Here is a 15564-nt window from a genome sequence, read left to right as displayed (position 1 = left end):
CACAGACATCCATTAGCCTACATAATTAATTTAGTTTGTTAAGCGCAAATATTTGTTTCAAAACTATTTCTAAATTCAGTTTTAATTTCCAGCAAACCAATAAATGAACAATAATAACCAAGTGTGCTCAAACAACTAGTTATATCCAAATACACATGCTGTGCCCCATATGATCTAAAACCTGACAGGTGGGCAAATCTAAGCTTGTTTTTAATAAAACAAATATAAATATGCATATAATAAATAATACTGCTAATAATAATCACATTATACAAAAGCAAATTGTTATGAATAAATTGAAAAAGCCCCTGAGATAAAGAAGTCATGAAAGTATGGTTTTTCATATTTATGAAGGCTGAAAAATAATATGTTTTGTAATATTTTAATATTTTATATTTATATCCTACATAAATCCTTTAATTCTGTTTCATTTGTAAAGATATTTGCGTATTGCTGTACACCCTGTGTGTATTAAGCAGTGTGTAAGCGAGGCGCACAACTGACGCGCTCTGTGCTGGACTATAGACCTGCTTTGATTTGGTCTATTGAACAGTCTATTATAGTTTACTCAACGCACCTCCTTTTTTAGACCAGAACGCTTATGGGCGCACATATGAGCGCAAATGCATTTGCTATTTAAACAGCGTGGCGCAAAACGTCAAAACGACTCTTGCGCCAAGCTGAAACCAGCAAACAACTATTGCGCCGTGCCGCATTGCGCCGGGTGTATGATAGGGCCCTATCTGTGTGTGTACACAATCCACACAGCTTTGCTTGGTGTTTTTCACTCGGACTCATTCTCTCTCTCTAACACACACACACACACACACACACACATGCAGGTATTCACCATGCAAAAGTTAATGCCGAATCAATCAAAACAAATACCGGAATGCAAAACACGAATATCTAACATTTTCCAGAACAGGATCCGGCAAGATCCAGCTCAAATTAAGCACTGGGCGAGTCCATGGGGAATTCATTGTTATTTTTGGGTGAACCCTCTCTTTACGACCCTTTCACACTGAATGCAGTTAAGCGGCACAACATGAAGACACTCTTGAATTAAAACTATAGATCCCTATGAAGCCATTCACACTGGCTGTGATCAATGGCAGCGTATAAAACTGAGGCTTTTCCCCCTCCATCTTCTTCCATGATGAAATGGGTCATCCGATTAAATATGAGCTTTAGATCATGTGCGCAAAAAGGCTAATTTTAGGGTGCTTAAAGAGAGAAAGCTGAAGAAAATCTTCATGGATGTCAAGTTATTGTTAATATTATCTATGAACAGCTACTTTTTTTAATAGACTACAAAAACTGAAGTTCTGTGGCAGGGAATAGCAGGGAAAATGGGAACAGAGGCTTAATATTTCATTAAAGTCACAAGCATGATTACATTTGCACTTGTAGTGTAGAGTCAGGAGCGCCACCTATTGTGCAGAAACTTTTCCTTTAATCACATTGCGCTCAGTGTGAAAGGGCCTTTAACATCCTAACATACATGTTATGCACAGAGAAAAAAAGATTGGCTTCCAGGCATAAATTCACTAGTTTTTTCTTGATCTTGCAGTTGAAAGAGTTTAAAAACTATAAACGTCGCATTTGCTTCCGTTAAGCACTTTCACATCAAGTGTAAGTACAAACAAAACGTGTTTTCAGTTTCTGTGAGGTTACAAGGAAAGCCATATGCTTACGTTGGTTTAATTGTTACGTATTTTTGTTCGTGTCGAAGGTTGTTGACATTCGTGCGATTGTGTGTGTTGATGTTAGCGTTGTTTTCTTTACCTCAGGATTTAATCGTCTCATTGTACTGCTGACGTTCTGTAGCCGAGGTTCGGCTAGCGAAACAGAATTGACAGAATTTTTGTACATGTTGTACATTAGCTCAGTTTAAACGCTCACAAATAGAGTAAATATATTTAATCTCATTTTAGCCACATGCGCTTGTTATATATTTCTGATCCAGATCCACTATGAAGGCCGATATTTTACCACTGTTCTGGATGACGCCAGTTGTTTTGCAAATAATCCAAGACGATCAGCAATTTCTGGGATAAAACCTACAACTGAAGCACATTATGAAGTAATAATGTCACAAGTACAATATATATGGTATCGTATTAACTATCGATAGGTGAAGTGATGTACAGTAGTACAAGTTTCATACATGTGTGACAATTTTATCAACAAATATTTGTTCGATTATGCATCGACATGCAATGAAATTCCTCAACTGCAGAAATGTTGAGCATTTTTAAAGTCTTTCGGATCTGAAAATCGTGTAATATATATAGTAGAGCATTTATTTAGATTTGTTGATCCAGATCAACTGAATTCAGGGTGTGTTCACACTTGTAGTTTGGTTCATTTGACGCATTCAGTATTGATCAGCTAAGTCAGTCTTGTTCCTGGATGTCCAACTTGCCTCAACACACCTGCCAGGGTGTTTCCAGTATACCTAGTGAGACCTAGTAAGGTGTGTTTGATCAGGCTTGGAGCTAAAATCTGCAGGACACCGGCCCTCCAGGAACAAGTTTGGTGACCCCTAAGCTAAGTGTTCACACTGCAGCTTCAACAGGGTTTCTGCAGGTTTCACAGAGTTTAATTTAAGAGTTTTTAAGACATTTTTAAGACTATTATGAATGAAATTTTAGACTCATAAAGTGTTGAAGGCTAAATGGCCCACATGAAAAATATTTTTATTTGACTTATCCGAAAAGTAGTATAATTTAATATTTATATAATATTTAATAATACAATAATACAATAATAATAAACACTTAAATCTTTTAGATTTTATATCTTGCTTATAAAAACATGCAAGCTCTACTTGTATCCATACACCTTTTCCCAATTTTAACTTTCTTTATGTTTTAAATGTTTAAAAACTATAGTAAATTAAATCTTTGGACAATATCTGTCCAGATCAGTGTCCTCAGCAGAAAATACGGAGAACTTTTATACTTATGTTATTGCAAGGAAAAGAATTAAACCATTCTGATAGAGTTAACAATTTCCTTTTTAAATAAAATATAAAAAATTTTATTGAGATGCATTGTTGATGATTGTATGGGTTTTGGTCAGATTGGGTAGCAATACTTGAACAAAGGAAAATTAAGACCTGTTAAAAAAGATTTAAGACCAACAGCACAGTATTTCAGTAAATTAAAGGCTTTTTAAGACCTAAAGTTTGGATTTTGAGATTCAAGACATTTTTTAGACCGTGCAGAAACCCTGTTTTAAGAACAAAACTAAAAGTACTCCAAAAAGAGAGCTATTTCCATTTCCTTGATGTAAAATGTGTCCAAACAGCAGCAGAAATCCCCCTGTTGCATAATTTAGTGGAACCCAAACTTGATTTCAGCAATCTTATTTGGCTCTGATGGCAGTATTTGTGTTTATTTCAATAAACCGCACTAATAAAGTTCATTTTAATCTAAAAGAAAATCCCCTGCAATGTGTGAACACACTCATAGATGGCTGATAGCTTCTGGAGTGTAATAAACAGAAAGGAAATAGATTAAAATAATAGTGTACAGTATATGTAATGTCATCTCAATGTCTCTATCAAGGCTTGTATAATACTTTCGATCATTTCAACAACTGTGAAACACTGAATATGCCCATGTGTGATATTATTCATGTATGTTTGGGGAGGTTTTCTATGTACTTTTCTTTGTTTATGTAAAGATCCTTTTGTTAACATTTCAAAAATATGCGTATTTGGGTATTTTGGGCATAACCGTTGCACGGTGTGATGATTAGTACACTATTGTGGGGCCTTTGGTGAGACAGGACTTCCTGTGCAAAGCTTTGGCTGAGGTTTCATTGACATGCGGACTAGGAGGGGGCCAAGTCAGAGCACTCACTTTGGTCCCCCAGGCTCTGCGCTGGTCGGGGAAGTTCCAAATTGAACCAAAACAATCCATTGGCTTAAGATTGGCAAGTAAAATTTGGGACATTGCAACCTGCAGAACCTGGGAACCTGAGTTTCATTAACATCCACAGTTTTATTGCGCCCTCCGGTGGACTGGATGTATTAAACGTTGTTTGTTTTCTGCCCGTCATCTTAAGAAAACACTGACAGAAGCAATATCGATATCTGTCACGCATGATCTGATTACATTAGCAAGTGTGAATGTTATATTTCAGCCGCACCAGCAAAAGCTAAGGTCACTGTCCTCTCCGAGACCCGCCATGTTCCTTTGTGCCCTGATCTCCTTCATGCTTGTGTATCCCCACAGTAGATAAAGCCTTGTTCATTCTGTAAAGTGAAGTGTGTGGAAAGATGCCAGTAGAGTAACACAAAACAGATAGTTGTCTTTGTATAGTGAGTTGTGTGTGGTGCTTGGTATATTTGTGAATTGAACCAAACCTTGTGCCACGTGTACAAAGGCACTCTGTATGTGTGTGTGTGTGTGTGTGTGTGAGTGTGTGTAGATGTAAATTATTTTGTCGAGTCTTAAGTGGAATGTATTGTTCACTTGGAGACGGTACATTTTACAGGCTTCATTTGATTTTTTGTATTGTTTTTCTTGAATTTTATGCAACCCAGGCTCATTCTGAAAACATAGTCCTGAGGACGTTTCTGGGGACTGCTAAATACGTCCCGGGAGGTACGTATATTTGTAGTTTTTGTTGTCGCAAATCCGCGAGAGACTGCTGTGCGCGCTTTTTCGTGTCTCGAACATCTCTCGCGAGTGCCAATCAGCTGACACCACACTCCTCCTTCCCTGAACCCAACCAATTTCACCGATTCACCAGCCCACTTGCTTCCCTAAACCCAAGCAACAATTTAGAAAAGCCCTCGTCTGATTTTTTTACCACATTTTCGAATTTCACCACATTCTCACCCTGTGTTGGAGCCATTTATGGGTTGCAATTTTCTTTCGCACCACTAGAGGGTGTGTATGGTATTTATGCTCTCCTCACGACGAGCTGAGGGGTGTAGAAGAAGGTCAAACAAACTTTTTGACTGGCATGGCTGTGAGAACGTGTTTATGTTTGTTTTGATGTTTACTTTTTTAATTTTGACAAAATGGACAATAAATGGATTGGAATATCCAACTTGTATGGACATTTCACTTTTTTATTGACCCGTTTAAAATATTCGCATTCACACCCTGTCATGAACTCGTTCGCTTTATTTTTTGGATTCTGTTTTTGTCTTATCTGATTTCTGGAACCGCTCTTCCCCGGATTCGAACCTGTCCGCCGTGGTCAACCCCTCCTTTCTTCATCTGAAGTCTGCCGACGCACACGGCGAGCTACTGGACAAACTGGTTGCGGCGGGAAAGCCCTCCACACGGAGGTAAACGGTTAGCTGGTAAGCGCAAAAGGGAACAGCGTCACACCGCCCCGCAGCTTTCGCTTGAAAAAACGAAACGCAGCCAAACCTCTCAGGACGTATGTCACGGTCTCCAGAAACGTCCTCAGGACTACGTTTTCAGAATGAGCCTGGGTTAATTTTATGGGTCAAACATTTCAATTGTTTTATACTAATATGGATTTAGCCATTTTTCTTTGCCTCAGCTATCATGTTTAGTGTACTTGATCTGTATTTGACGCAATGTAAACACTTTAGGTTTCCTGAGAAAAGCTATACTTACAAATGATTCAATCATGCAAACATGAAGCTCAGTAGTTGTGATTTCCGGAGGTGGTTGTTTTTGAAGTTGAGAAGCATTTGTTTCGGTTTATTTTGTATTACTTTTATATTATTTTGTCTCTCCCAGATGGATAATAAACAGATAATGTTGCATTCTGTGTCATTTAGTCCATTTAGAGTCTGGAAAGTCATATAGGCAAACAAAACTAAAAACATAAAGCATAGTGACCATAAAGAAATACGAATAAAGTCAAAACAAATGAAAAAATGTGAGTTACCAAATCAGGATTTCATTCATTCATTTTCTTGTCAGCTTAGTCCCTTTATTAATCCGGGGTCGCCACAGTGGAATGAACCGCCAATTTATCCAGCAAGTTTTTACGCTGCGGATGCCCAGCCACAACCATCTCTGGGAAACATCCACACACACACTAATTCACACACACACTCATACACTACGGACAATTTAGCCTACCCAATTCACCTGTACCGCATGTCTTTGGACTGTGGGGGAAACCGGAGCACCCGGAGGAAACCCACGCAGAGAACATGCAAACTCCACACAGACACACCAACTGAGCCAAGGCTCGACCCAGCGGCCTTCTTGCTGTGAGGCGACAGCACTACCTACTGCGCCACTGCTTCGCACCTAAACCAGGATACTTTATTCTTGAATAGAGGCCATTTATACATAAACTTTTAATGTCTTTATTCATTCATTGACATGGTTGAACCTAGGATCCAGGAGGAACAATGCGGTTTTCGTCCTGGCCGTGGTACACTGGACCAGCTTTATTCCCTCACTAGGGTGCTCGAGGGTTCATGGGAGTATGCCAAACCAATCCACATGTGTTTTGTGGACTGGGAGAAGGCATTCAACCATGTCGCTCATGGCATTCTGTGGAGGGTGTTCTGGGAGTATGGGGTCAGAGGCTCTCTGTTAACGGCCGTTTCGTCCCTTGTATGAACAGAGTAGCAGTGTGGTTTGCATTGCCGGCAATAAGTCAGACTTGTTTCCAGTGCAAGTTGTACTCTGGGAGGGCTGCTGTTTGTCACCAATTCTGTTCGTAATTTATATGGACAGAATTTCAAAACGCAACCTTGGGCTGAAAGGAGTCCGGTTCGGGGACCACAGGATTTCAAGTTGTTCTGCTGGCTTCATCGAACATGAACCTTTGGCATGCACTGGGATGGTTTGCTGCAGAGTGTGACACGGCTGAGATGAAAATCAGCAACTCCAAGTCCGAGGCCAATGGTGATCGATCGGACAAAGGTGGTTTGCCATCTTCATGTTGGAGGAAAGTCCTTACCCCTGGTGGAGGAGTTCAAGTATTTTTGGGTTTTGTTCACGAGTGAGGGAAGGATGGAACGTGAGATTGACAGATGAATTGGAGCAGCGGCTGCAGTAATGTGGTCAATGTATCGGTCTGTTGTGGTGAAGAAGGAGCTGAGTCGAAAGGCAAAGCTCTTGATTTACTGGTCAATCGATGTTCCTACTCTAACCTATGGTCATGAGCTTTGGGTCATGACTGACAGGACAAGATCTCGGATACAAGCTGTCCGGAAGGAGCTCGGAGTAGAGCTAGAGAAGTCAGCTGAGGTTGCTCGAGCATCTGTTTCGGATGCCTCCTGGACGCCTACCTAGGGAGATGTTCCAGGCAAGTCCCACCAGGACGAAGCCTTGGGGATGAAACAGGACACACTGAAGGGACTATGTATCTCGGCTGGCATGAGAACACCTCGGGATTCTCCCGGAGGAGCTGGAGGAAGTGTCTGGGGAGAGGGAAGTCTGGGGTTCCGGCTCCGCAAAATCGGTTTAAAATGAATGAATGAATGAAGGAATAAATGTATTATGGTCATTCAATACACAATACAGTTTTTGGGGTGTGAAAATGCAAACGTTTGTAAAGGAGTTTCAAATTGGATGATTTTAAAAATGACGTCTACTACAAAAATGTTTTTTTAATGGTGACTCCAAGTAAATCTTTGGACCATTTTGTGGGATGTAAACGAAAACAACGGTCCCAACGTATTTCCTGTTTTACATTTTTATTTTTTATAGCTTCTGTGAAACCAAAAAGAGCCACATATTGATATGACAGCTGTTTAAGCATGAAGATATGATTGAATTGCCTCATTTTACAGAAATAGTTTAATAGTTTAATAAGCAGGAAATGTTCAGGGGCCAATGACATGACCACATTGAAATGGTCTATAGGCATGCGTGAGTTTAGGAGAAGTTTATTTATAAACTCATTTCGAGAGGGTCACATGTTTATGATTGTTCTCAGCTGGTCCCACATCAGGCAAAGCAGTGGCGCAGTAGGTAGTGCTGTCGCCTCACAGAAAGAAGGTCACTGGGTCACTGGTTCGAGCCTAGGCTCAATTGGTGTTTCTGTGTGGAGTTTGCATGTTCTCCCTGCATTTGCGTGGGTTTCCTCCGGGTGCTCCGGTTTCCCCCACAGTCCAAAGACACGCAGTACAGGTGAATTGGGTAGGCTAAATTCTCCGAAGTGTGTGTGTGGATGTTTCCCAGAGATGGGTTGCGGCTGGAGGGGCATCCGCTGCGTAAAAATTTGCTGGATAAGTTGGCGGTTCATTATGCTGTGGAGACCCCGGATTAATAAAGGGACTAAGCCGACAAGAAAATGAATGAATGAATGAATGAATGGTCCCACATCAGCTCACGATTGATTCTCCAATCATGATTCCTAACTCACTATAAGTAACCAGAGTTTGCGGGCAATCGGGGAGACTCCCAAACTTCCTGCCCTACTAATAATTCTCTCATTATATAGCAGTACGCCTATTTCATATCCATAAAACACTGTGATATAACGGTGCTCGGATTGTATCGCTTTCTCACTGCAATCGATCCGCTCCAGAGTTCGTTTCAATCGAGCCGAGACCACCTCATTCAGGTGATCTCGGAGCGATTGATTTGGCGCGGATCTTAGCGCGATTGCTGGTTTCACATATGCCAAACGAACTGCTCTAACTGGGCAAACGAGACAAAAGTGTAGATGTGAAAGCACCCTAAGGATCTCATAAGCTCAGGGCTCTCTCTTCGGACAGCAATGCTTACAAGCTTTATTATCAATCATCAGCTGAGTGTGAACTCTTGAAATGTGCTGCACCCCTTTTACATATAGAATTGCTAAAAGTAAAAGCATAAAACGAACACGGGGAGACCATGCTAACTCCACACAGAACTGACAACTGACCCAGCCGGGGCTCGAACGAGTGACCTTCTTGCTGTGAGGCGAGCTTTTTTAACATCTGACTGAAAATATAGAGATTGACGAGTTTGTAGTAGTTCATATGTTAAATGTATATACAAAATGGTCTATTGACCTTATTCTAAAATGCGGAAGTGCGCCTGTTTTCGCGATTGTCTTAGAACTACCGATTCAGTCGCCTATGGGAGAAATGACTAGGAATAATAAACGGCAGAAAACGGTCAAACTACTTGCTCTACAAACAAATGTTTGCATGACTATACATATCAAGTAGATTAATACAATAAGAAAATATCAAATTGCAACATTAAGCAGCGTAACGAGCAGTTTTTAACGTCAAAAAATGAACGGAAGTGAATGAGACCGGAAGTCTCAAGCCAAAAAGATTCAAATGGCAGCGCCAGCTCGTCGGCAGAGAATAAGGCGAATAGAGAAATATAACAAGTTTTCATTTGTTTACAGACCATTTTGGCTGTGTTTCTTTTCACATATAATATATGAACGGGTTGAGATCTGTTGTGTTTGTGCTGTACAATTTTCCACAGCTCTATGCTTATTTTCTGAACCATTTTAGACAAATAGTTTTAGACGTTAGCAACATGTTCCCTGGCCCTGTGATGAAAATATTGTTTTGAGTTGCACATCCACCAGCAGATGGCAGTAAAGGGCTGGATAAATTGCATCTGATCTTACTCTAAAGAAAGAGTATCATGATCTTTTTCTGTTTAGTATAAAGCAGTCATTCATTTATTTTTTGTATAAGATGATGTAATAGATTTGATCAAATGTGCACCATGCAGAAAGTATGTCACGTCGTTTTGTACATCTGCACATAAACCTATTAAAAATGGAAAATAGCCATATTTAATGATAAAACAGTGAGGTTTCGACAGCTATTACCATCTGAAACGATTTCCTCCTTTAAAAAAAAATAGATCCAGCATTTCTGAATGAAAGACCTTGTTATAGCGTTTCATTTGAAAGCTGTATTCGGTGAAAGACTGCATGGCTTTTGTTTCAGTCTTTCATGAAGAAATAAGCTGCATTTAACTTCACGCCGAACAGATTTCAGAAATCTTTCTAGCTAGCTTTCTGTTCAAGGACAAGAGTTCAGTCTCCGGCGAATGAAAACAAAACCATTTTCAACGCCATTTCAGGGCATTGAAGTAAGTTTCCTCCAATCAACAGATCGTACTTAGCCCTTAAATGCATGCATAAATTGGCGCACATGCATTAGGATTGCATTAGCTTTCCATTTCTGCAAATCTCAAAAAGCTCAGCGCTTAGTCCTCAATTCCAGCATCTAATAAAAAGGAGCACTCCAGTGCATTTTAGTGCCCGTGAACATGCTGTCATTCAAAGTGTTAAGAATCTAAACAGACGCAACTGCACTCACCGGCCACTTTATTAGGTACACCTTACTAGTACCAGGTTGGACCCCATTTTGCCTTCAAAACTTCCTTGATCCTCCGTGGCATAGATTCAACAAGGTACTGGAAATATTCCTCAGAGATTTTGGTCTGTAGTGACATGATAGCATCACACAGTTGCTGCAGATTTGTCAGCTGCACATCCATGATGCCAATCTCCCGTTCCACCGCATCCCAAAGGTGCTCTATTGGATTGAGTTCTGGTGACTGTGGAGGCCATTTGAGTACTGTGAACTCATTGTCATGTTCAAGAAAGCAGTCTGAGATGATTCGCGCTTTATGACATGGCGCGTTATCCTGCTGTAGCCATCAGAAGATGTGCACACTGTGGTCATAAAGGAAAAGACATGGTCAGCAACGATACTCAGGTAGGCTGTGGAGTTCACATGATGCTCAGTTGGTACTAAAGGGCCAAAATTGGAACTAATCGGCTCTAAGTGTGCCAAGAAAATATCGCCCACACCATTACACCACCACCCTGAACCATTGATACAAGGTAGGATGGATCAATGCTTTCATGTTGTTGATGCCAAATTCTGACACGACCATCCTAATGTTGCAGCGGAAATCAAGACATTTTTCCAATCTTCTATTGTCCAATTTTGGTGAGCCTGTGTGAATTGTTGCCTCAGTTTCCTGCTCTTAGCTGACAGGAGTGGCACCCGGTGTGGTCTTCTGCTGCTGTAGCCCATCTGCCTCAAGGTTGGACGTGTTGTGTTTTCAGAGATGCTCTTCTGCAGATCTCGGTTGTAACGAGTGCTTATTTGAGTTACTGATGCCTTTCTATCAGCTCGAACCAGTCTGGCCATTCTCCTCTCACTTTTCTTCCCCATTCTGATGCTCGGTTTGAACTGTAGCAGTTCATCTTCTTGACCATGTCTACATGCCAAAATGCATTGAGTTGCTGCCATGTGATTGGCTGAAATTTGCGTTAACAAGCAATTGGACATGTGCACCTAATAAAGTCACCAGTCAGATGTGAGTAGTTCTTGAATGTGCTAATTCTGTGCGATGCAGTAGTTGTGAGGGTATCGCTGTGTGTTTGCTAAGGTGTTCAGCAGGGGCACGTGCCACAGTAAAAATCGCCAGTGCCCCAGTAAATGCTGTTATATACTATTTACTTTATTTGCAAGTGTGTTTATTAAGAGTGGTAATCCCAGAATAAAGACGTTATTCTCTATGTGCAACCAAACCAACGCTGATGAAAGCAATGTAGTTTAATCAAAAAGCTAACTGAGCATGTGCGCAGGAAAAAAACATGCCCGCATGCCTTGCACTGCTCCTGCTTTGCTCCTGGTGTAAGCCCTGGTTGTGAACATACACGGCAAAAAAATAGCGACGCCGCTCATGCGTTGTGAAATCGGCGTAACAGTCTATTATGTGGAGGTGTCGGCACGCAGGAAGTTTTGCAAGTCGACAAAACAAAGTTTAAATACTATGATGGTGATCTTATTCATACTAAGCATGGCTCCTGATAGATTTTTTTGTTATGAAGCAAAAAGGAGGGATGATGAGTCAAGGAGGTAAGACTTAATAAAGCTATTTCTCGGCCATGAGTCGGGTCTTAGACAGCACACAACAGATAAATCTAAGAAACCTAATTTTTGAATTCTATTGAATGAAATTCTATTGAATTATCTATAGAATTTCATTGTAATTAAATGATCGTTCATGCAAAATATGTCTTAAATTATCTTAGCATCACTCCGGTTGTGTCTTTTGATGTTTCCAGTTACATTTCTGTCATTTATTCAATTATTTTCTTGTGGGCTTAGTCCCTTTATTAATCCGGGGTCGCCACAGGAGAATGAACCGCCAACTTATCCGGCAAGTTTTTACACAGCGGATGCCCTCCCAGCTGCAACCCATCTCTGGGAAACATCCACATACACTCATTCACACACGCACGCACGCACGCACGCACGCACACACACACACACACACACACACACTCATACACTATGGACAATTTAGCCAACCCAATTCCCCTGTACCACATGTCTTTGGACTGTGGGTGAAACCGGAGCACCTGGAGGAAACCCACGCAAACACAGGGAGAACATGCAAACTCCACACAGAAACGCCAATTGAGCCAGCCGAGGTTTCAACCAAGAGTGACCTTCTTGCTGTGAGGCGACAGCACTACCAACTGCGCCACTGCGTCGCCTCTGTTATTTTTTTTAGAAAAATAATTGTCTAATAACAAAACTGTTATTTATTTATAATTTAATATACTTTAAAATATATTATAAATATTTATTTTTATTTTATTTTGTTTTGGAGGGGGAACTGTGCCCCAGTAGAGCTTTCTGTCTAGCAACGCCCCTGGGGCGTCATGCATCAACGCTGCGTACGCACAAACACTTTGCATATGGCAGATTTCATGCTCACGTTTGAATTTACTAACGATGAAATGAATGTGAGAATGTGCGTTGGTCCAACTTCATGCCTGGCGTACGTGCATTTCTTGTGTGTGTTTGTTTTATTTACATTGGTGACTCCAAGAAGCAGTTGTGTTAAATTGCACACTACAAAGTAGCTGCCGTGCTATGGCAGCTGTATGGGACGGGATCATCCGCATGTCTAGCAGGTATATAAGGTTTCCATACCATGCAGTTGACCACATAAACAATAAAGCGCAACTTGCAGCGATCGCCGGTTTTCCCAATCTAATCAGAGCGATCGACTGCACACACATTGCTATAAGGGCGACATCTGAAGACGAATTTGCATACGTGTATCGGAAACATTTCCATTCAATAAATGTGCAAATAATATGTGATGCTTAACATAATACACACACTTATTAATGATTCCTACTTGTCTTCCTCGTGATGTAGATTAGGCAAAATCTGACAAGTATTGCGGGGAAAAAAGAAGTATGTGATCATCAGATGCTGGATTAGACCCGGGTTCATGATTGATAGCGTCAACACATGTTGCCATTCGCTTTACGAGCTACGCCGCTCACGCTGCTGATGCCCGCTCTCTTTAGTTTGGTTGTCTCTGTTGATCAAACGGGAATCACTAAACTAGCTCATTCCAACGAGATGTGCTATTTGCACCCAGCCTAAATAGAAACCACAAAATTGTACACCTTTACATCGGACCTTTTCTTTTTTAATTCACTCCTAATGCGATGTTCAGACCCGACTGCGTTAACCGCGTCAGCTAAACTCTCACACTCTATTTCAGGGGTGGCCAACCCTGTTCCTGGAGAGCCACCTTCCTGCAGATTTCAGTTGCAACCCATATCAAACACACCTGCCTGTAATTATCACGTGGTGTTCAGGTCCTAATTAATTGGTTCAGGTGTGTTTGATATGGGTAGCAACTGAAATCTGCAGGAAGGTGGCTCTGCAGGAACAGGGTTGGCCACCTCTGCTCATTTTTTTTCTTTTGTTCTTAATTCCGGAAGACAAACTTGCAAATAACACCATATTTCTCCCGTCTACCTCCCAAAGGAGCATCTGCGATTCATATTCTGTTCTCTTTTTGCTTGCTTTTGCCATTGCTTTTTCATTTGGTTTTGCCAAAGTAGAGTCATTACCATATTTATTAGGGGGAGGAGGCAGGGAGGGGTTTTGCGCTCGTGCACGTGCGCTCAGATTCACGCTTTTTCAGATGTACAAAAAGAATATGCGTGGGATGAAGTGTTTCAAACATCAGGGGCCTCATGTATCAACACTGTGTACGCACAAAAACTTTTCGTACGCCAGGTTTCACGCTCAGAATGGCTCACGTTTGGATTTACTAACGATGAAATGAACGTGAGAATGTGCGCAGCTCCACGCAAGCTTCATGGCTGGCGTACGCACATTTTTTGTGCGTGCCTGTTTTATTCCCATTGGCGACTCCTAGAGGCAGTTGTGTTAAATTGCTCTCTACAAAGTGTCTGAGCCTTGCAATGGCAGCTGTATGAGACGGGTTCATCTAGCAGGTATATAAGGTTTCCATACCATACAGTTGACCAGCCAAACATTAAAGAGCAATTGGCAGCGGTCGCCTGTTTTCCTAATGTAATCGGAGCAATCTACTGCACGCACATTGTTATGAAAGCACCATCTGAAGATGAATTTGCATTCGTGAATCAGAAACATTTCCATTCAATAAATGTGCAAATAAAATATGATACACAGACTTATTAATGATTCCTACTTGTCTTTCTCGTGATAAATAGTAGTCAAAATCTGATATGTAGCGGGGAAAAAAGGAAGTATGGGTTCATCAGACGCTGGATTTGAACCGAGTTCATGCTCGAATGTGTCAAAACATGTTGATATACGTTTTACGAGCTGCGCCACTGAGACTGTTCGGAGTACTACAACATTTTACACCTATAAATCACACTGTTTTTTTTTTTAAATCCACTCAGTGCGATGTTCAGACCCAACTGTGTTAACCGCATCAGCTAAACTCTCCCACTCAATTTTTTTCGTTTGTTGTTAATTCCGGAGGACAAACTTGCAAATAACACCGTTTTCCTCTGGTCTACCACCGAAAGGAGGACCTCCAATTCACATTCTGTTCAAAGTTCATCTTTTTGCTGGCTTTTGCCATTGCTTTTTTGTTGGGTTTTGCAAAAGTAGAGTCATTAGCATATTAATACGGGGGAGGGGTTTTGCGCTCGTGCATGTTGCGCTCAGTTTCACGTTCATTCAGATGTACAAAAGAATATGCGTGAGATTCGGCGCACGCAGTGTTTCATACATCTGAATTTTTTACTACGTACGCACATTTACAGCTTTGTGCGTACGCACTGTTTTAGTATGAATTCAACGCAAGTCTTCGTACATGAGGCCCCTGATGTTCAGAGTGGTTGCGGTTGCTAGATTGTTCTGGGTGGTTGCCATGCATGGCTAGGGTGGTCTGAGGTTGCTTATCAACCTAAATCGAAAACCAAAATTCTCCCTCAGGTCTCGGATGTTTTTCATCTGCGAGGGGGAAAAAATTGGCCAACCACTCCAAAAAGTAATAGCGCACCTTTCCTTCCCCAACCTGTCTCGCGATTTGAGGTGTCATTACAGTTGGACGCGCAAATGGTTGTTTTGTTTAATGCGTCTCCTCTCGGATGGTTTCTGCTATTCTGTTCGGCACACATGCCTGAATGCACTGCTCCAACAATTGCTTGTTTTGTGCAAATCCAGATAGTTTTCATCAGAGCTCCCACCAGAGGTACCCAAGAAATAATGAGGGCCTTTGTTTGGGACAAGCCTCTCAGGATGTTTTGAGGAATCATTATAGAAAGGTAAATTAGAATTTCAAACTTGCTGACACAGTCCCC

The 15564-nt window shown here is 41.2% G+C and overlaps 1 protein-coding gene across 1 annotated transcript in view; it reads left to right on the top strand.

Moving 5' to 3' along the window:
• LOC141381016 (uncharacterized) overlaps window positions 1-15564 on the top strand; it is a 191831-nt gene that overhangs the window by 105062 nt on the left and 71205 nt on the right. The gene's annotated exons all lie outside the window — the stretch shown is intronic.

This window comes from Danio rerio, chromosome 25 (genome assembly GCF_049306965.1).
Source record: "Danio rerio strain Tuebingen ecotype United States chromosome 25, GRCz12tu, whole genome shotgun sequence".
In the NCBI taxonomy this organism is placed as follows: domain Eukaryota; kingdom Metazoa; phylum Chordata; class Actinopteri; order Cypriniformes; family Danionidae; genus Danio; species Danio rerio.
The sequence above is the reverse complement of the archived record's forward strand: the minus strand, read 5'-3'. Positions and strand labels throughout refer to the sequence as shown.